Source organism: Podarcis bocagei (genome assembly GCF_964188305.1).
Source record: "Podarcis bocagei genome assembly, chromosome: 8".
NCBI classification, from domain to species: Eukaryota; Metazoa; Chordata; class Lepidosauria; order Squamata; family Lacertidae; genus Podarcis; species Podarcis bocagei.
The window spans coordinates 86,757,232-86,778,597 of NC_138133.1; the positions used below are offsets into that span (position 1 = coordinate 86,757,232).

The 21,366-nt window shown below is 45.3% G+C and overlaps 1 protein-coding gene and 1 long non-coding RNA gene across 4 annotated transcripts in view; one reads left to right on the plus strand and one right to left on the minus strand.

The window, feature by feature from the left end:
- PTK2 (protein tyrosine kinase 2) overlaps nucleotides 1-21,366 on the minus strand; it is a 206,681-nt gene that overhangs the window by 138,621 nt on the left and 46,694 nt on the right. For all 3 annotated transcript variants that reach the window (XM_081204424.1, XM_081204417.1, XM_081204426.1), the window contains one exon: nucleotides 20,306-20,332. The gene's annotated coding sequence lies outside the window, so the exon portion shown is untranslated. Of the gene's footprint in view, nucleotides 1-20,305; nucleotides 20,333-21,366 lie in introns of those variants that run through there.
- LOC308593162 lies at nucleotides 16,951-19,842 on the plus strand. Its single transcript, XR_014010799.1, has 3 exons — nucleotides 16,951-17,357; nucleotides 18,646-18,864; nucleotides 19,007-19,842. It is a non-coding gene; the product is annotated as an uncharacterized lncRNA (long non-coding RNA).

A 21,366-nucleotide genomic window follows, 5' to 3' on the forward strand; every position in this document is an offset into this window, starting at 1 on the left:
GCTTTGTTTACTAGCCAAATGCATTCTCCCACAATGTGCCTGGGCTCATGAGTCCCTCCCAGAATGTGAAAATGCTTTCTATTTAACATGGAGCAGGTTGTGAGATACACAGGTGTTCTGTTTTATTAATTAATTACTCCTTTAGCCCTGAAGAATACTGTTTTGCGTACTGAATATCGGCTTCCATTTAAGTACAAGTAAGAATGACCAACTCCACTGCTAAGCCAATATTGTTGCAAGTCATAGTCAAGCTCATAGCCAGGATAGCAAATATGGCTGCCTGTGTCACTACGTTGGATGTGGTTGCAAACTGTGCTCTGCTTAACTGAAATGGAGATGTCAGGTACAGGCAGCTTCCCATTGATGCAGGGGTTACATTCCAAGGAACCACACATTTAAGTAAATTTGTATATTGGGAACACCATACAAAAAGTCTGCAAACACCCTCCAAACCTCCTCAATCAAACTCCAACTCTTCAGAGGCCTCAAATGTCAGTGCAAGGGCTCCTGGGATTGCAGTTGCAAAGGCTTGAGGGATTGCTAGATGCTGTTTTCGTGCCATTTTCATGTCCTTTGGGGGCTGTTTTTGCCCCTTTCCTTGCCACTTCCAGGCTCGCAGCAATGCACACAGCCACGGTCACGCATGCCTTGAACACGTGTAAATGTGTAGTATTCTGTATTCTACTTTGACGATAATTCTTAACATGCTAAAATCAGAGGTAGTGAGATTGTTCCTGTTGCCCCAGCCTGATTAAACTGAAAGATAGCCATGTTGGACTATTAGGCAAATTCCAACATCCTTATTAGGGCAATACCTTTATTAGGCCAACCAAAATACCACAAAACAGTGTGCCAATCCCCCTTTCCCAGTTCTGTTTACCATCCAGCGCCAAGATAGCCAACACTGTCCCATCCAGGAGATAACTGCATGCAAGGCTTGCAATCTATACATGCATTTGTCTTGGAAGACAGTGCTTTGTGTTTGGTAGTTGCTTTTAAAATTTTCAACACAGTTTATAAACAACAAAAACAATTGTCCCATTCATATGTAGTTGGATTCCAAATCCCCTCAGACTCAACCAGTGTGCCAGTAGTCAGAGAGGATGAGAACTGTAGACCAACAACATATGGAGGGCCCCACACTGGCCATACCTGATATACGGTAGTCTGGTGAAGACTTCCAGAAAACTCAAAAGCTTGTATGATGTTTTGTGACATGTTGATTGGTCTAATATAAGTACAGTGGTGCCTCGCAAGACGAAATTAATCCGTTCCGCGAGTCTCTTCGTCTTGCGGTTTTTTCGTCTTGCGAAGCACGGCTATTAGCGGCTTAGCGGCTATTAACGGCTTAGCGGCTATTAACGGCTTAGCGGCTTTAAGAAAAAGGAAACAAACTCGCAAGAACTCGCAAGATGTTTCGTCTTGCGAAGCAAGTCCATAGGGAAATTCGTCTTGCGGAACGACTCAAAAAACGCAAAACCCTTTCGTCTAGCGAGTTTTTCGTCTTGCGAGGCATTCGTCTTGCGGGGCACCACTGTACTGCCCTAATACATTCAGTCTTTGCTAACACTCTTATTTGGTAGCTGTTCCACTTACATGTGTTCTCCTGAACCAAAAGTGGGATGTGGGTTTTTTGTATATTTCTTCTTATTTCATTCTTGTTAAATGAGGCTAAATCCAAGTTAATTTTCATGAAGTTTTATTCTTTCTTTCTTTCTTTAAAAAAGGGAATAGTTATAATGTTACAGTTTATTAAGCAGTCACCTGTGATATAGAGTAGCAACACAGTGAGCAATTAAAATAGCTTTTCAGTCACATCTCAGCTAGAAACACCACCCCACCCCCAAATTTAACAATAATGTCATCAGCATGTGGATGACATACAACTCTACTCCTCTTTTCCACCTACTTGCTCCAGAAGGCTGTTTGAAATGCTGAACTGATGTCTGGAGGTGGGTTGGGGTTGTAACATACTGCACTGGTTGCCAGTTCATTTCTGGGTTTAATTTCAAGGCACTGGTCATGATCTTTAAAGTCCTCGGAAGTTTGGGACGAGGTTACATGAAGGATCATATTCATTATACTAACCTGACAACACCTAATTTATGATATGTGCCTGAGGTCCTGCTCCCCTGCCTGCCTGTGAGAGCAATCCACAGGGAAGCAAAAGGAGGCATTCCTTGGAACAGACACCAAGTTAACACCTGAAGCAAATACATGGGAAGCTTGCACACATTGTTCTTGGTGCACCTCACTGTTACTAGTTTCACAACAAGAACAGCTGGACATCTCTACAACAAGCTCTGTTCAGCCCTTTTGAAAAGAACTTAGAAAACTGGGTTCCAATACATTTTAAAATAAAAATTAGAGCACAATTGAACCATTAGTTCTGGTCCACTGCTCAGACATAATGACCAAAGCTCCTTCAAAGCCTAAAGAGTCCCCAACATAAAACGACATCTCCTTATGCATATAGTCAGGGCAGGAAAGTAATAATAATAATAATAATAATAATAATAATAATAATAATAATAATAATAATAATAATAATAATAATAATAATAATAATGTCAGGGATTTAGGAGCAGAGGCAAGGCCAAGGGAGGAAACAGAGAGCGAAGGGGAGGAGGCAGAAGAAAAGATGAGTGATGACGACGACCCGAGATCTCCTAGTCTTTCCAGTGAATCAGAGGATTCACAGAAAGGAGCACCAGTGGCCAGGGCAAGGGGGGAGTCTAGGGGGGCACCCCAGGAAGATAGAGCCAGAGGGGACTCAGGGGAGAGCAGTTGGAAATCGGGACCAGCGTCACCGCCAGGGAGCAGGGAAGAAGAAGGGAGCCAGGGGGCAAGCGCTGGCAGCTCACCACAGGAGGGAGGGCATGAGTCAGGAGTGGCCACACCTCCATCGGGGAGCGAAGAAACGGTTAAGAGGAAAGTGGAAGGTTGGGCGCGCACGCCAAGTTCAAATGCAGAGGAAGGCGGCGCAGTAAGCAGCCCGGAAAGGGAACCAGGTCCTAAAGCCCGGCGCAAGGAGGCAGGAGGGTCCGGGTCAGCGTCAGAAGAATCCAGGAAGGAAGAAACCCCGGGGGGTAGAGGGACCCAGAGGAGGACAGTCAGGCGGAAAAGGTGGAGCAGGGCTAGGATATTAAGTTGGTGCACAAGGGGCGGAGACTCAGACGGAGCTTCGCCGATCTAGCTACTAGACGTAGAGTTGCGCGCAGCAGCGTGAGAATGGAAACTGCAATTCAATAAAGACTTTTACTTAATGATCGCTGGCTAGCGTGATCCTCTGTGAGCTAGGATCTTCAAGCAGCTCTGACAGTAAGCTCCGTCACACTCAATTGTGGGCATCTACAACCTCGAGGAGGGGAGAGAAGCAGGTGCCCACTAGCGAGCTCACGAACGGCAGACGACATGACGGCTGAGCAGCAGATAGAGGAACTCAGAAAAGCAGTGGCACAACTGAATGCCGAGGCTCTCGCATCCAGGAAGAGAGAGGAGGAGGCAGCTGCCGCCTGCAGGGATCTCCAGGTCAGGTTAGATGTGCTGACAAAGCAGACACCCCGGCAGGAGGGAATTGGGTTGGCGAGACGCACAGGCGGGCTGGTCTCTCACTTCGATGGGAACCTGCAACAGTATCCCAACTTTAGAGCAGACGTACTGTGCGCACTGCAACTGCTGCATAAAGACTTTAGAGATGAGCAAGAGAGAGTGGGATTCATCATGTCTCATTTGCATGGGGATGCTAAAGCATGGCTACGCAATTTATGGAGAGATAAGGATCCGGCGCTCCAGAATGCAGATGCCTTTATTAAAGCGATGGATGGGTGTTTTTTATCAAGCATTGACGTGGATCTTGCCCGGAAGGAGGTGCATGGGCTAAGACAAGGGAGGGCCAGCGTCAGGCAGTACCATGCCCGCTTTTTCGCCTTGGTCAGTGCCCTGGAATGGGACAGAGATTCGGCCCCTGTAAGAGACCTCTTTTGGGAGGGGTTGCACAGCTCGATTAAAGATGAGATCGCGAGGGGGGAGAGACCCCGAACCACCCAGGAGGTCGTTCAGAGGGCACTGGCAGTGGGGGTGAGGCTGGAAGAACGCCCGTGGAGCAGGGACGAAGGGCGTGGAGGGCGCGAACCAGCCAGGGGCCCCTCCTTCCTTCCCAGAGAAGCAGCGCGGGCGCAATCCACGCCTCCGCCAGGAGGAGGAGCCGAACCTATGGAGGTTGGAGGTGCAAGGGCTCAGTCAGCAACCAGAGCCCTAGCACCGGCAGCAGTGAAAGCGAAGCCTCCTAGAGGGAACAGGAAGTGTTACGTCTGTGAGGAGCCAGGGCATATGGCGAAAGAGTGTCCCCAGAGGCTCCACAAGCTCACTGCAGCCTCGGCAATGGTGACTGCAGCAACGCAGCAAGGAGGAACACAGCAGGGAAACGAAGCAGTCTGGCTGGAGGAAGAGGCCCTGGGGCCCAGCCAGACGTGTTAGTGCCGCAGTCCCCAGAGATTTTACAGCCCGTGAACCCCCTCCCGCCCAAACCAGTGGTGAGGCTCACCGCATCTCTCCAGCTGCCCAATGGAATCACCATGGACGTGCCCATCACAGTGGACTCGGGCAGCAACGCGGACTTTATAGGGCAGGACTTTGTCGACAAGCACGCTATACAGTTGCTGCCGGCCACACTGCCCCTGCAGGTTGTCACGGTGGATGGCAGGGAGTTGCTAGGGGGGCAAGTGGTGAAGCAGACGCCGCCAATGGCGATGCGACTTGGGAATCACAAAGAAATCATCAGCTTCAATGTCACTCAACTATCGGATACGCCCATTGTATTGGGAATGAGTTGGCTGGACAAGCACAGCCCAACGCTGGCTTGGTACCAGAGGCAGCTGGTCTTCGGCTCTTCCTTTTGTGCTGAACACTGCATCATGCACCGGCAGGAAGGAGAGGAAGAGGAGTCACAGCTGCTGCTAGGCACGCTGCAAGCGATTCCCCACAAGTACGCAGAATTTTTGGAAGTTTTCTGCGAGAAGGAGGCGGACAGGCTACCCCCTCACAGACCATATGACTGCAAAATTGACCTGCTGCCGGGGGCGGCGCTGCCTAAAGGGAAACTGTATTCCATGTCGGAGGACGAGCTGCAGGAACTCAAAGAGTTCATCGATCATAATTTGGAGCGCGGTTTCATCCGAGAGTCCAAGGCAGCGGGGGGCAGTCCTGTATTCTTTGTTAAAAAGCGAGACACGCCCCAAAAAAGACTGGTCGTGGACTATCGCATTTTAAACAGTGTGACCAAGCCGTCGGACTTCCCCATGCCCCGAATCGACGACCTCCTGGCGAAGGTGCGGAAGGGAAAAGTGTTCACCAAATTAGACCTGCGAGGGGCGTACAACCTCATTCGCATGCGGGAGGGGGATGAGTGGAAGACGGCCATGTTCACGCCACTGGGTACCTACGAATACAGAGTTATGCCTTTTGGACTGCAAAATGGCTCCCACGTTTTTCAAGCTTTCATGCATCACGTGTTGGCGGGACTTCTCTACAAGACGTGCGTCTGTTTCTTAGATGACATCCTGATCTTTTCGGAATCGCAGCAGGAGCATGACAGGCACGTCAAGGAAGTGCTGACCAGACTAAAGCAACATAGGCTCTACGCCAAGCTGGAGAAGTGCCAATTCGACGTGACGGAGGTGGATTTTCTGGGCTACAAGTTGTCTGACAAGGGGCTCGCCATGGACAGCGCCAAGGTTCGAGCGGTATTGGACTGGAAGAGCCCACGCAACCGGAAAGAGGTCCAAAGGTTTGTCGGCTTTGCGAACTTCTATCGCAAGTTTATCAAGGGCTTCGCTATGCAGACAGCGGCCATCACAGACACGCTTAGCTCCAAGAAAAAGAAGTTCGTTTGGACGGAGGAGGCGGAGCAGTCCTTTCAGGCACTCAAGCGTCTCTTCGCGTCGGAAGAGCAGCTGCTTCACGTCAACCCCAGCAGGCCGATGAGGGTGGAGACAGACGCCTCGGACAGAGCCGTGGGGGCGGTCCTGCTGCAAAAGGACCAGCAGGGGGTGTGGCGACCGGGAGCGTTTTACTCCAGGAAGCTCAGCAAGTCCGAGCAGAACTACACCATCTGGGACAGGGAGTTGCTGGCCATTCATGCAGCGTTCAAAGCGTGGCGGCACTTCCTGATCGGCGCCAAGCACACGGTGCAGGTTTGCACGGACCACAAGAATCTGGAGCACTGGCGCACGGCACAGTTCCTAAACCAGAGGCAGATACGCTGGGCTGAGTTTTTTGCGAACTTCGACTTCCGCATAGAGTATGTCCCGGGGGACACTAACATCATGGCGGACGCCCTCTCCCGTAAGCCACAGTATCTGGAGGACGCAACGCCAGCGGCAGCCATGCACATCTTCGCACCAACAGTATGGGCGTGCGCCGCGGCCACCGTGGACCTGGAGGCGGTGCGACGAGCGTTGCAGGATGACTCCTTCGCGCAAGCAAAGATGGCAGAGGTGCAAAGGGGCAAGGCTGTGGCCGACGGTTTCCAGCTACGAGATGGATTGCTCATCCGTAAAGGGGCCATCTACGTGCCGGGAGACGACCTTCGCGCCAAGGTGCTGCAGCAGCTGCACGACGCGCCCACGGCCGGGCACTTTGGCAAGGAGAAGACGGTGGAATTAGTAGCCAGGGATTTCTGGTGGCCTGGAATGAGAGGGGAGGTCGCAGACTACGTGGCAAGGTGTGACACCTGCCAGAGGGCCAAACCAGTGCACAGACCGCCGGCCGGACTGTTGGAACCGCTGCAAACTCCGGTCGAACCTTGGGAAAGGGTGGCTCTGGACTTTGTCACAGATCTGCCCAGCTCGAGGGGCAAGACGGCAGTGCTGGTGGTGGTGGACCTGTTTTCCAAGATGGCCCATTTCATTCCGTGTGCTAAGGTGGCCACGGCGGAGCAAACCGCCAAACTGTTCATAGACCACGTGTTCAAGGTTCACGGTCTGCCACGGTCTATTCTGTCCGACCGCGGGCGGCAGTTCATCTCGAATTTCTGGCAGAAGCTGATGGGCTTCCTGAACGTCAAGATCAACCTGGCGTCGGCGAGACACCCGCAGACCAACGGGCAAGCGGAGCGGGTCAATGCCACCATGCAGCAGTACCTGAGATGCTATGCGAATCAACAGCCTGCGACGTGGGTGGATTACCTGCCGCTTGCCGAGTTCGCCTACAACAACACGAAGCACGTGTCCACGGGGGTCACGCCGTTCTTCGCCAACAACGGGAGGCACCCCAGAACCTTCCCGGGACTGGAAAGAATGGGGGAGGGGGAGCCGCAGACGGCAGATGCGTTCGCGTCGGAGCTGCAGGAAGTCCACGATCAGCTGAGGCGCCACCTGGAGCTGGCCAAACACGCATACAAGGTACAAGCGGACAGACACAGAAGGGTTGGCGAAGAGCTCCACGTGGGAGACTGGGTCTGGTTAGCAGCCCACGCAGTGCCGGCCAGGTCGTTGGCCAAGAAGAAACTAGGGCATAAACAACTGGGGCCCTACCAAGTCGAAGAGCAGGTCAACCCGGTAGCTTTCAGACTGGCACTTCCGGAGGGTTCCAGAATGCATCCGGTGTTCCACAGATCGGTGCTCACTCCCTACAAGGCACCGCACAGGTTCCAGGAACCCGGAACGGCGCCGAGTCCGGTCAGAGACAGAACAGGGCACGCGGGAGTGGCACAGAAGGAGCGCATCAACGAAGTCACGGAGATTTTGGACTCCAGATGGGGGGAAGAGGGGGTAGAATACTTTCTCGCCAAGGAGGGCACCCCGGCCAGTGCGAACAGCTGGGTGCCGGGCTACGCCTTGGACGAACCTCTACTCAAAGACGAGTTTCATGCCCTCTTCCCACATAGACCTATGCCAGCAGACTTTTTCGACGACTGGCTTTTCACGCCCACGCTTTCGGCCAGCACTTTCCGGGGGTTCGACTCGGAAGAGGACCCGACACAAGACGTCCGTTCCCCGGAGGGGTCACCCTCGGGATCTGCATCAGAACCCTCGTATTGGTGGGACGATAGACCAGAGGAGCAGTTCCGCAGAAGGTGGCTGGAAGGCCCAGGACGAGCAACGCCGCCAGGAGGAAGTGAGGGAGAAACGGACATGGACGTTTTCGGGGACGACCCTGGTTTCGAGCACGGCGGCACAGAGATGGAAGCGGAGGTGACCGTCGTCGACGAGAGCAGGGAGGAAGACCCGCGAGACTTCAGATGGAGGCCCGCCACGGGAAGCGAACGATATCCGACGTTCGTCCCTTTGCAACAGCAGCACCCAGCTCCAGCACCGGAAGGAGGGGAGGGGGGAATGGGGGGCTTCGAGGGGGGGATGGATGTCAGGGATTTAGGAGCAGAGGCAAGGCCAAGGGAGGAAACAGAGAGCGAAGGGGAGGAGGCAGAAGAAAAGATGAGTGATGACGACGACCCGAGATCTCCTAGTCTTTCCAGTGAATCAGAGGATTCACAGAAAGGAGCACCAGTGGCCAGGGCAAGGGGGGAGTCTAGGGGGGCACCCCAGGAAGATAGAGCCAGAGGGGACTCAGGGGAGAGCAGTTGGAAATCGGGACCAGCGTCACCGCCAGGGAGCAGGGAAGAAGAAGGGAGCCAGGGGGCAAGCGCTGGCAGCTCACCACAGGAGGGAGGGCATGAGTCAGGAGTGGCCACACCTCCATCGGGGAGCGAAGAAACGGTTAAGAGGAAAGTGGAAGGTTGGGCGCGCGCGCCAAGTTCAAATGCAGAGGAAGGCGGCGCAGTAAGCAGCCCGGAAAGGGAACCAGGTCCTAAAGCCTGGCGCAAGGAGGCAGGAGGGTCCGGGTCAGCGTCAGAAGAATCCAGGAAGGAAGAAACCCCGGGGGGTAGAGGGACCCAGAGGAGGACAGTCAGGCGGAAAAGGTGGAGCAGGGCTAGGATATTAAGTTGGTGCACAAGGGGCGGAGACTCAGACGGAGCTTCGCCGATCTAGCTACTAGACGTAGAGTTGCGCGCAGCAGCGTGAGAATGGAAACTGCAATTCAATAAAGACTTTTACTTAATGATCGCTGGCTAGCGTGATCCTCTGTGAGCTAGGATCTTCAAGCAGCTCTGACAAATAATAATAAATAATAAATAATAATAATAATAATAATAATAATAATAATAATAATAATAATAATAATAATAATTTATTTGTACCCCGCCCATCTGGCTGGGTTCCCCCAGCCAATGTCAGATAGTTATTTATCGCTTTGACATCTGATGGGAGGGCGTTCCACAGGGCGGGCCCCACTACCGAGAAGGCCCTCTGCCTGGTTCCCTGTAGCTTTGCTTCTCGCAATGAGGGAACCGCCAGAAGGCCCTCGGCGCTGGACCTCAGCGTCCGGGCAGAACGATGGGGGTGGAGACGCTCCTTCAGGTATACTGGGATGAACAATGAACAAAAATCCTCTCAGCATCAATTTTCAAGAACAGAACAAGTGCAGCAGTATAGGCACAGTAGTTTCTACTACTGCACAAAATATAAGGCATCTATTAGACGACCAGATGCAAAAGAATGAGAGAACAACATATACCTTGGACAACTTTTGCCAGCCAGAGTAGACAGTACTGGACGAGACTGGCCAGTGACTGAGTCAGTATAAGGCAGTTTCATATATTTACCCATAATTTTAGTTAAAAGCTTGTCAGGTAGGGAAAGCTGCACATATTGAAATGTTTTCTTTTACACAATTATGAAACTCTAGAACCAAAATGTGGTGTAATTTGCTGGTTTGATTATACCAATTGTGGTTTGAACAAACCAGTGTTTCATCAACTCAGAAGAAATGGAAGACAGTGGTTTGTCTGAAACCACATCCAGAAGCTTTAAAACATCCTCCCCCATATGTGAACGAGAATGGAGTGCACAAACCTGTAACTCACCCATGTTCATTCTCATAACACTAGGTACAGTTGAATGTTATGTCTGACCTGAGTAAGTTACATGCACACAAAGATACAACTGCCATCTTATGCTTTGGCTTCATACAAGCCAAACATCAAGGTTAGTGTCTCACTTTCTGAACTGAATCTTTTCTCTCACACGTTTTAACTGAGAGCTGTTTTTTATACTCCCCCTTCAGCACAGATTATCAGACCTCTGGAAAGCTAATACAGTGGTACCTCGCAAGACGAATGCCTCGCAAGACGAAAAACGCGCAAGACGAAAGGGTTTTCCGTTTTTTGAGTCGTTCCGCAAGACGGATTTCCCTATGGGCTTGCTTCGCGAGACGAAACGTCTTGCGAGTTTGTTTCCTTTTTCTTAAAGCCGCTAAGCCGTTAATAGCCGCTAAGCCGCTAATAACCAGTAAGCCGCTAATAGCTGTGCTTCGCAACACGGAAAAACCGCAAGACGAAGAGACTCGCGGAACGGATTAATTTCGTCTTGCGAGGCACCACTGTACCCTTAATTCCAGAAGCACCTCTGAGAAAGAACCATTTCCCCTGCACTCTAGCAGCAAATGATTTCCTGAAGTTCTTTCATACATTCAGGGTAGAATAGGAAGGGGGATGTTGTGGAAGGCTATATCTCCTCTTCTGAACTTCGCCCTCTCACCTCTCTATGAAGCTCCAAAAGGCCCCTTTTTGACAACCATGAATACTACAGGGGAGACCAAATATCTAGAAAGAAAAGCAGATGGAATCCATATACTAAAAAAAAATGCTTCTTGCACCTTGAAAATAATTTAATTACAAGACTCTCCCTACTACATATGTGGTTCACTGAAATATAAAATCTTCAATTTACAGCATTCATTTATGTATGTATAACATTCGTAATGAAGTTCTCTCGGCAGCTTACAGTAAATAAGGAATACACAAATGAAAAACAAAATAAGACCTAAAAATATTAAAAAGTAAATAAAAACCATTTAAACAAATATTGACCATGACCCACCACAGCATGACATGAACAATTCATTAAGAATGAAGGAAGTGGCTGGAAAGGGTGCTGGACTGGGATCAAGAAAAAAGGAGCATTTCTATTAAGGTAAGGGTTTTATCTAGACTTTGGCACCAGCTATACTGTCACTGATAGCAATACAAAATCCCAAAGCTACGGAATAAGTTTCTCCTTAATCAAATGAAGTCAAAGTGTCTCACTTTTTGGTTTATAGAAAAGGTGAAGAAAAAAACTGAACTAAGACACCACATGCTTCCTTAAATAATTTGCATGAAAGATAAATATAGCAGATCTACTCCTCTGAGGCTGCAATCATTTCTTTTTCCTTTATGAGCCGACTTCAGAGAAGCATTGATCAATTTTCCTAATCCAGAGCACCACATGAAGTTATTCATATGGATTCCATTCTTGCTGCTTCTCCTTCCTTCACTCCATCCAGTTACCCTCCATGTTCCCCAACCCTCCCTAGGTGGCCCTTAGACAAGTGACTATTCTCCAAGCCTCAGTACCTCACTCCCACTGCAAGATGGGGATAATATTAAGCTATGTTACAGAACAGTTGTAAGGATTACCAAAATTATTTGTGACATGCTCTATCCATTCGACACACACTATATGTTAAGCATCATTACCACGTTCCACCAGTTATTGTATTTTATAGTAAGCAACAATCATTCAATTGATTTAAAATAAAAAAACAAAAGCTTGTGACGTAATATTAATGCCTGCTCAGAAAACTCATACTTGTCACTTTGGCATCCCAGGCTTTCCCCCAGAGGAATCCAAGGTGGCACACAGGGTTCTCTTGCACTCTGTCCTCACAACATTTATGTGAGATGGGTTCAAGTTGAATAATACATTATTATTTCACCAAGCTTTTTAATCATTTGTTAATATTTGTTTTGAAGTTTTATTTTGAGTGATTGTAAAAAATCTGTATTGTATTAAGATACGTGTTTATGGTTCTAAACACCTTAGGGGAGCCTTTCTCAACATTGGGTCCCCAGATGCCGTTGGACTACAACCCCCATAATCCCTGGCTAGCAGAACTAGTGATCAAGCATGATAGGAGTTGTAGTTTAACAACATATGGGTACCCAAGGTTGAGAAAGGCTGACTTAGGAGTTCTTCTGAGGGTTGAAAGTTAAGTTGTGCCTGCCGGAGGATATGTATAGAAGCACGTCAGGAAAACACTAACTTAATAATCTGAAGCACTTGTTCTCTGCAAAACTATGAACATGTCCTGTTCAAAAAAAGAGGGTTAATGGCAGTAAAGCTGTTCATAATGCAAACACATTTCTGGTCTCTGGAGCTATCGAAAGCCCACTTGGAATAAAATCTCACTTTTGAGCGGCGGGGTATTACAAAAGTATTGAGGACCCCTCAATTCATGCCCTAATTCCATGCCCCCACAACCTTGTATTCCAGCGCTAAACCTGACTAAGGTAGGAAGGTTACAGGTCTACTGCTATTCTGAATTGCAGCCATCCTGTCTCAAAACAGATTGTGAAACTACAGTCTGAGCAATGCTACAGTTATTCCCTGCATTCCTTGATCTCTCCTCCTTCCTCTGTGAAGGTATCTTTGCCTTCTAAGCCACCATTACTAAAGCACCCTGCAGCTGGCCTCTCTCTTGCCATTCTTTACATCACTTCATTGCATTTCCCTCGTATCCACAGTGCTGCCAAAGCTAGCTGATCTTGCAAAAGACAAGCTTTTACAGCCTCGGCCTCTTACCCACAATTTGCACAAAAAGGTAGTCTCCCATGCTGAGCTTTGCCTTTGGAGCAAAAGGTCATCTTCACTGCCTTCACCCCTTTTAAACCTTTTTCCACAGTCTGAAACCATCCCAAAGTGTCTGAATTTTACACACTTCTAGATTTTGCTACCGAGTTATCCCTTACTGATCCTTAAAAAAAAATACAGCAGGAACTCCATTTTACATTTTCAAATGTGATTAAGCCTACCACTGTGTTTCTCCTACTACACCCTGACTGAAAAAGTCCATCATCCTTTCACCACAGTATGCCTATCCATTAATGAAAGATTAATGCTTTAGAAGGAAATGAATAATGACACTTGAAAAGTTAAGCTACTCATGATTTTAACTTGTGGATCACTAGAATGAAGTATTTAACAGTGAATGGTTAAATACTTAATTCACTGTTAAAGTTCAGCACATTTTCAAAACCACAGACATATACTTACTGACTGTGATCCACAAAAGGAATACTGTATTAGGACTGGAGACATGGAAAACAGGTTCTGTGCAATTTCTGCTTGGAGAAGAGAGGAAAAAATAAAAAATGGTACCCAATTTTTATTAAAGACTACATATGAGGCGAATCCCGATAACAACAGAGAGCCTCACCTTCATTTCCTCTCTTTTCGTGATACCAGCACTGTTCAACTGAATCATGGCAAGCAGATTAATCATGTTTGTTCTGTGCAGCACAATGCACAAGTCAAATCCTCACAGGTCACAACCATGATCCATTCTTAGCACGGGTAAATGACTAAATTACCATGTTCTGTATTTTGGACTTTCAAAGAAAAATTGGGTTCTCAAATGAAACTTGAGAAGCATTTTGCAACTGTTTTAATAGGGGGACCTCATAAACCCTTTAAAAGTGGATGACGACAGCTGGTGTCTCACCAGCTCACAGTTACTGAATATGCCCAGCAGAATTGAGGTAGACAGTAGACAACTGATTACTTTACAGAGCCATTCTGGGTTCTGGCCTCTTGTCAGTAACCAGGCCCCGAGGTAAAATATGTTCACCAAGCAGAATCATTAACAGATGGTATAGCATCCACCCACCTCTCCCTCATTAAATCTCTAAGAGCAGAAATTTGAGGGCTCGCAAAACCCATCAGAGCAAAAGCTTCTATAACGGAGCCTTGTGATGGTTGCAGGAAATCAGACAAAAGTATAAATTAAGAGGAGGCTTCCTTTGAAAAGGGTAGAAAACTTTACCTTTTCACCACTATTTCTTTTTTTAAAAAGAATAACATATTCAATCTGATTTATTTTTAATTAAACACAATTAAGATCTGTAGCAGGTGCATCTGGCAGAATCCCTGCACCTAGGTTTATGGTATTATGATCATAAATTCCATTTTCTCCCACAGGAATCTTTTCCCTCAGCTGCTGTGTGAAGCTGGCTTAAAATGGAGAATAAAGAGAGGTCAGCAGTGAACTGAATATTCACTGCATCACTGTCGATATGTTGGATTAAAAATCATGTAAACATACCGGTTTTAGTCCATTTACTAGCAGTAGTTCACAAGTTTACTCAGAAGCAAGCCCCAACATCTTTAATGAAACCTATTTCTTAGTAAGCGTAAAAGGATAAGAGAACTTTCAAAGGGGAAGAAAAGTTCACGATTTGCTGTTGGATATCACAAATTTAATTCAGATATGAATGTTTTGTCAGATACAGACATTTTAACAGTGTGTACTAATATTTCCACACCTATTCTTGCTGGAACAATAATATAAAACAAACAAAAAGCCAGCAGAGTGCTAGAGAAAAGCTACAGTCTACCGCAACATTTCAGGTTCCCTGCCAAAAATGGTTGACATCCAGAATAACCCCAACCCCTTGCGGTTCTCTTATAGGCAATTCTGTGCTAATCAGACTGGGAACAGACACCAAAACAGTCATCTTATTCCACAGGCAGGCATACTCCGTATTCTCCCGCTTGCCGGCAGAAGGAGCCTCTGAAGCAGCCATGGGAAATCCAGGCAACTTCTTGCCTAGTGGCTGCCCTAGCCACACAAAGGTTCACCTGAGCTCAAATGACAACCGTGGTGACTGTCCTGGTCTAGGATGCTGCAATGAATATCATTTAATGAATCTTGCAACGCTTCAAAAAAAAGAGAGCCAAACTGATGGTAACCTTTGCAATTATCATCAGAAGTCATTTTGGATGGTTTTCAAATAGCTGCAACACTTTCCCGGAGCGTGGTGCTTTCACTTTCTTCTTCCTCTTCCTCCTCCTCCTTTTTTTTTTAAAGCAACATGTTTTAGGTTGAGCCTCCCTGGGGAGAGCATTCCACAAATGAGAAGCCACTGCAGAAAACACCCAGTCTCACGTTGCTATCCACACACAAAGAAGGGTCTCAGATAAGAGCAAGTTTAAAGTCTATACAACTAGATAACGTACATGTGATGCATAGAAAACCTTTTAAAAAAATAAATACAATTTATGCTCTAAAAAACAGCAAATTGAATAATAAAATAATGGAAAGTCTAGATTTGTAATGTACATCATAAAACTATCAAAGGTTTGTGTGTTGTTGTTATTATAGTTGTTGTTGGTTTTTAAAAGTGTGCTAATCCCATTTGCTCGGTCCCTGCTCCTGCCAACCTAGCAGTTCGAAAGCATGTCAAAGTGCAAGTAGATAAATAGGTACCGCTCCAGCGGGAAGGCAAACGGTGTTTCCGTGCACTGCTCTGGTTCGCGAGAAGCGGCTTAGTCATGCTGGCCACATGACCCGGAAGCTGTACACCAGCTCCCTCGGCCAATAAAGCGAGAGGAGCGCCGCAACCCCTGAGTCGGTCACGACTGGACCTAATGGTCAGGGGACCCTTTACCTTTACCTTTATTAGTATTATGGCTTTCCTGACTGTTGTATCCTGAGTTGTAGTGTCATATCTCAACCATGGTCAGATCTTAGCAGCATTTACAAAGTGTTATCTAGTAGATAGTATTCTTGCCTGTAAACATCAGCAACCAACTAATGCCCCCTAGCATGGTGCCAAAAACCAATAATCAGGATGAAACATAGAACCCTGCCATTAACTGCTTGTTATCAGTGAATATCCCTAAGGCACTTTTCACAAGCACAAGATTGCAAACAGATGTCCATGCAAGTGTTCAGCTTGGCTAGCTCTGTCTAGCAGACAGAAATCTCCCTCAAAATTGGTAAGTTAATTCTCTTTTAAACTAAATGTTGATGTTCTTCCAGAAGATGAAAGCCACATACAGAAATTACCTTTTTCCTCCTTAAAAAAAGGACCCATTAATTAAATGCAGATGACTTTGAATGGTTTATTTCAAAACAGAAGGAAAACAAATGTACAATATTTAGAAGTGCCTAAACACCTAGATGATGTTCAGTAAAAAATAATAATGGACAGAAGTGGATCTGCATGCAGGCCCATAACCTACTCATATGATTTAAAAGGAATGATGGAGATAGCACAAGGAAAAATAAAATAGAAATGCCAGTTATAAAAAATACATACTTTCAGGAAATTATCAGATAAATTTTAAAATTTATGACAGGAAAATCAGTGCTTATTACACTTATATTCCAGCTTTTCACCAAGGAGCTCAGTGCAGCATTCTAATGAGTGAGAAGCCCAAGTAAATTGGGTGAGAGGTTTACATCTGAGTAGAGATCTGAAGCTGGGTCTCAACAGTCCTGGTCCAACAGTCTAACGACTATACCTCATCATTCATCAATAAACAAAGAGACAGCCAGCTGAGAGGTTGTCAGCAAAATTAAGCATGCAAAGAAAATTTTTGCATCCTTAAGCTCCCTTTACAGTAGCCAATAGTAATGCCCCCCACCCAAAAATATAAAAGGAAAAAAAAGGTAGCAGCAGAGATAAGGCCATCATTATTGTGGCCATACTGCAGGGAGACAAGAGGTGTGGCTAAGAGCAAGCTGCTTTATGGCAACCCTGAAATGTTATCCATTGTTATTATCCGGCCTTTCAGAAATGTGTTTGTTTTATTTTGTGTGCATGTGTGTCTGTGTGTGAGTGAGAGAGAGAGAGAGAGAGAGAGAGAGCGCACGCACACTCCCAGTCTGATAGTGGTGGGTTAATGCAAAAATCAAACACGTTCACCTATACTACTCCAATCATTTCTGCAATCCACCCACCTGCTTTTCTCTTTTATAAAAATGCAGTGCGACCCTCAAAGGTTATAAACACTATAGAATAATATAGTACACTGACCATCACCTGTATAGGAACACTTTCTGTTATAGCTAGCAAAACAAAACGCCGACTGAAAGGCTGCTGTAAAAGTAATTATACTTAAATTGACGCTTCAGAATTCTTCCCACCCCAAATCTAGCACTCAACTGAACGTACAACACAGAAGCCTTTGCCTCCATAGATTTGCTTTTCAAAAGGCAAAAGAAGATACATGCATCAAATTAAAATTCCAAGTCAACTCTGAATCTGGGCATGGTGTGTCAGTCTACTCTTGTAAGTCTATGGTCATAAGTGCATACTCTGAGGTTGCCAGGCAACCACAGGATATAATACTATAGGTCATCTACTGTTGAGGGAGGGAATCAGAAGAGTAAACTACAACAGGATGAATGGGGAAAACAGAAATTCCACACATATATAATGCTGGTGGCTTAGAGAAAGAGAGCAGTGCAAGGTGCATAAGTTCTATATAACAATTTCTGAACTTGCTAAAGTAGAATTAGATGCTTATTTTCAAGTCTTACCAAAAAAAAACCCATGCAAAGAAAATGCATTTCTCGGGCTTCCAGTCTATCAACTTGTGCACTGATCCCTTTGCATTGAACAGGACAGCACAGCCAGGGAGATTCATTCAGGTTCTCATTGCTAGAATGGCAACAATGCTACAGTGGTGCCTCGCAAGACGAAAAGAATCCGTTCTGTGATTCTCTTCGTATAGCGGTTTTTTCGTCTTGCGAAGGAAGCCCATTGAAGGATTAGCGGCTTAGCGCTATTAGCGGCTTTTAGCTGCTTATCTGCTGATCGGATCAGCTGATAAGCGGCTTAGCGGCTTAGAAAAAGGGGGGAGGGGGGAAAAAGCAGGAACTCGCAAGACATTTTCGTCTTGCGAAGCAAGCCCATAGGAGATTCGTTTTGCGAAGCACCTCCAAAACGGAAAACCCTTTCGTCTAGCGGGTTTTCCGTCTTGCGAGGCATTTGTCTTGCGGGGCACCACTGTACTCTACATCTGCATCATATCTACTTGACACCTACCTTTTAATTTTACTACTTTTTTAATTTACCAATTAAATTTAGTTCCCCAATATTTCATATATCAATGATCCATACAAATATTGAAGTACTAGTAGCATTGATATTTATTCAATTGAAATCAGAAACCATAATACTTCAACCTCCCTCTTAATACTGCACAAAACAATTTAATAATGGGGAGAAATGGGAAAAACGCGGAGATGATGAAGGAAGCAAAGTCAAGCATGTGATTTAATGAATTTATCCACCATATCTCAAACATCAACCACATCTACAGAAACTGAGATAGATGCTCAATTTTTTTATTTAAAAAAATCAGTTAAAACATTTATTTATGTACATGCTACAAGATGTCTGGCCAAGAGGACTTTATATACAAATAAAGTGCTGGAGCACAGCCTTCAATACAGATCTAAAGTGATAAAAATTTAACAAGTTGCCCTCAGACGCCTCCAGTGATTTGCACTCTCAAATCCTCAAGTCTCATATTCTTGGCCTCAATTAAAAAAGCAAGAGCAAAGTAAGTGGCAAAGACTTCAAAGCTATGATAGAAATTAGAGAAATGTAGGATAACTCCCTTATGTGATGGTTTAACAAACTACCTAATCAAGTAATGCATTCAACAGCACACACTTAATCATCCCCACAAAAAGGTTTAACTCTGAAATCAAAGAGGAAAGGAAATGTTCACAATGACCTTTATCTTCCAGCAACGACAAGAACAACAGAATCTATATTTAATCCGATTGTTAGCTGCACACTATGACCAAGGAGCACTGGAAAAGTCCACTGCTACAATGCTTCCCCACAGAGTAGAGATGCATTGTAATGGAAATGTTCAGAACAGAAAAGACAGACATACAAAAGAGTCGAAGACGATTCCAGACAGTTACTGCATAGTGCTAAAAAAGTGCTATCAGATATATTCTGTTGTTGTTGTTGTTGTTGTTGTTGTTGTTGTTGTTGTTGTTGTTGTTGTTGTTTTAAAGTGTTGCTTTTCAAATCTTCAATTTGCCTTGATGCCTATTCTGCATACTAAAAACAAAATTCTGTTCCAAGTAGTTGTGAGAGAGGGATAAGCAGAAGTAAAAAAAAATCACCTGAACAAAAACACAAGATCACATATTGCAGCACTAAGAGGCAAGAACCTCCTTAAAGATTGTCCTGTAAGCAGCATAAATAGTATGGCAGACAGCTAAAATTGTCATTGCGTTCTACTGAGGGGTGTTTAGGGTCACAGTTCCTGAAAAGGCTATGGTTTCATTAGGACTTCAGAGATTGTTAGTTGGTAACAGTACGTGGTTCAGTAATAATAAAAACTGTGTTCTTTATTTTATATAAACACAGGGCACTCTGTTTGCAGAAGGTCACACTGCCTTTCATGTAGCCTTCTGTATTTCCCACATAAACTCGAAAGTTTTCAGTTCAGCTTTCCAAATACAAACTGCACCTACTAAAGAAATGATGGCTTTCACAGATAGACTGAGGAAACCACCAGCTATTAGTTTAAAAGTCAGAGTCCACTGACAATCTAGTCATTTATGGTGGTGGCAGCAAATAAATAAATGCATGGATCAGGTTCTTTTGTGTGTGATTTAATAGATACAAGTCTACTGAAAAACATAAATAAATTAGGAAGGTTGGGATGCGATGCCTCTTAGCTAGCCCTCTATACTCCATACCATCTCCATACTCACCACACTGAATGTCTTACTTTAAAAATAAGTACCAAAGGGTAGTTTATTCCTACAAGCCTTACTCTAAAATCCTGACTCATCAACACCTCTTCTTATTTTCACTGGGATGTGGGTGGCGCTGTGGTCTAAACCACTGAGCCTCTTGGGCTTCCTGATCGGAAGGTTGGTGGTTCGAATCTGCACAACAGGATGAGCTCCCATTGCTCTGTCCCAGATTCTGCCAACCTAGCAGTTCTAAAGCACACCAGCGCAAGTAGATAAATAGGTACTGATGGTGGGAAGGTAAACGGCATTTCCATGCGCTCTGGCTTCTGTCATGGTGCAGTTATGCTGACCACATGACCTGGAAATGTGTCTGTGGAGAAACATTGGTTCCCTCGGCCTGAAGCAAGATGAGCGATGCATCCCATAGTTGTCTTTGACTGGACTTAACCATCCAGGGATCTTTTACCTTATTTTCACAACTGTATTGAAAACAGAGCAGCAAATCCCTATGGACTTTTACACACCTCTGTATACAACAATTCTGACTTCTTGACCCCATAACTATATAGCTTACAAAATATATTAATGATCACTAAGCAATACAAAAAATTACAGGCATCTTACTTGGCCATATTTTAGAATTATATCATTATAAAAGCCAACATTTATTATTAAAACAATATCTTACCTGCTGAAAAAGAAAGTCTGGAAATATCTGCAATAATTAAAAAGAAATATATATTAGTGTAAATAACATTCGGTGCAATCTTTTTAATTTACAATGCCATTCTCTTGAGCTACATAAGTTGGAAATGGTCATATTTCAATCTCAAAAGTCTATCCCCATCACTAGTCTAACCTATGATGTCTGAACTGACAAACCATGCATATAACTAGCTAGGAAGCTATAATCGGCAATTGTGATTTGAAATATAGTTGCTACCTATGGTCATAGCTGTCAACTTTTCCCTTTTCTTGCAAGGAATCCTATTCGGAATAAGGGAAATTTCCTTAAAAAAAGGAAAAGGTTGACAGCTAATGCCTATGGTTTGGTGGATTATCTAAACTGATAAACTGATCCAGCTTTTCTGCAACTTTTAAGGCCAATTTTGAAGTTACATTAACAGCAGGAATTCCAGCTGCTAATCCCCAACATCTCTCTAATTCACAATAAGAGAAGAGCTTGATCATCATTAAAAGCTGGCATGGATATATCAAAGGTTAGAAAGCATGGAGAAATACATATCAAGAAGAAAATGTTAATGTTATATATTTAGTTAGGCTTATAATCAATGTTTCATGTTGTAAAAACTAATAAAACTTTAATGAAAAACAATTAAGTAAAATAATTACACCAAAAACTGAAAGCTTCCCAGCTCAGCCTACAGCATATTTCAAACACAATCTGAGATCTGCCTCTAAGAATATACAGTTATTGCTGAAAACCACATAGCAGCCAGAAATAAAAACAACTCTCAAAATGCAGTAACACAATATTTACCAATATAACATGTTAGTTAAGTTGTAGTGAATAGAAAAGCAGCCAGGAGCCAAAAAGGCTACAAAACATTTTTGAATGCATTTGCGTCTTTGAACAGTTAACCCATTTGTCAGTTTCAAAAGCAGTTCTCCTTACAGCATGGGAAGGGAGGTTCTTTCAAACTGCAACTCCCATCCATCCCTGACCATTGGCCATGCTGGCTGAGTTTGACACCAAACTCAAATGGGGTCTCCACCATCGTTCAGCCT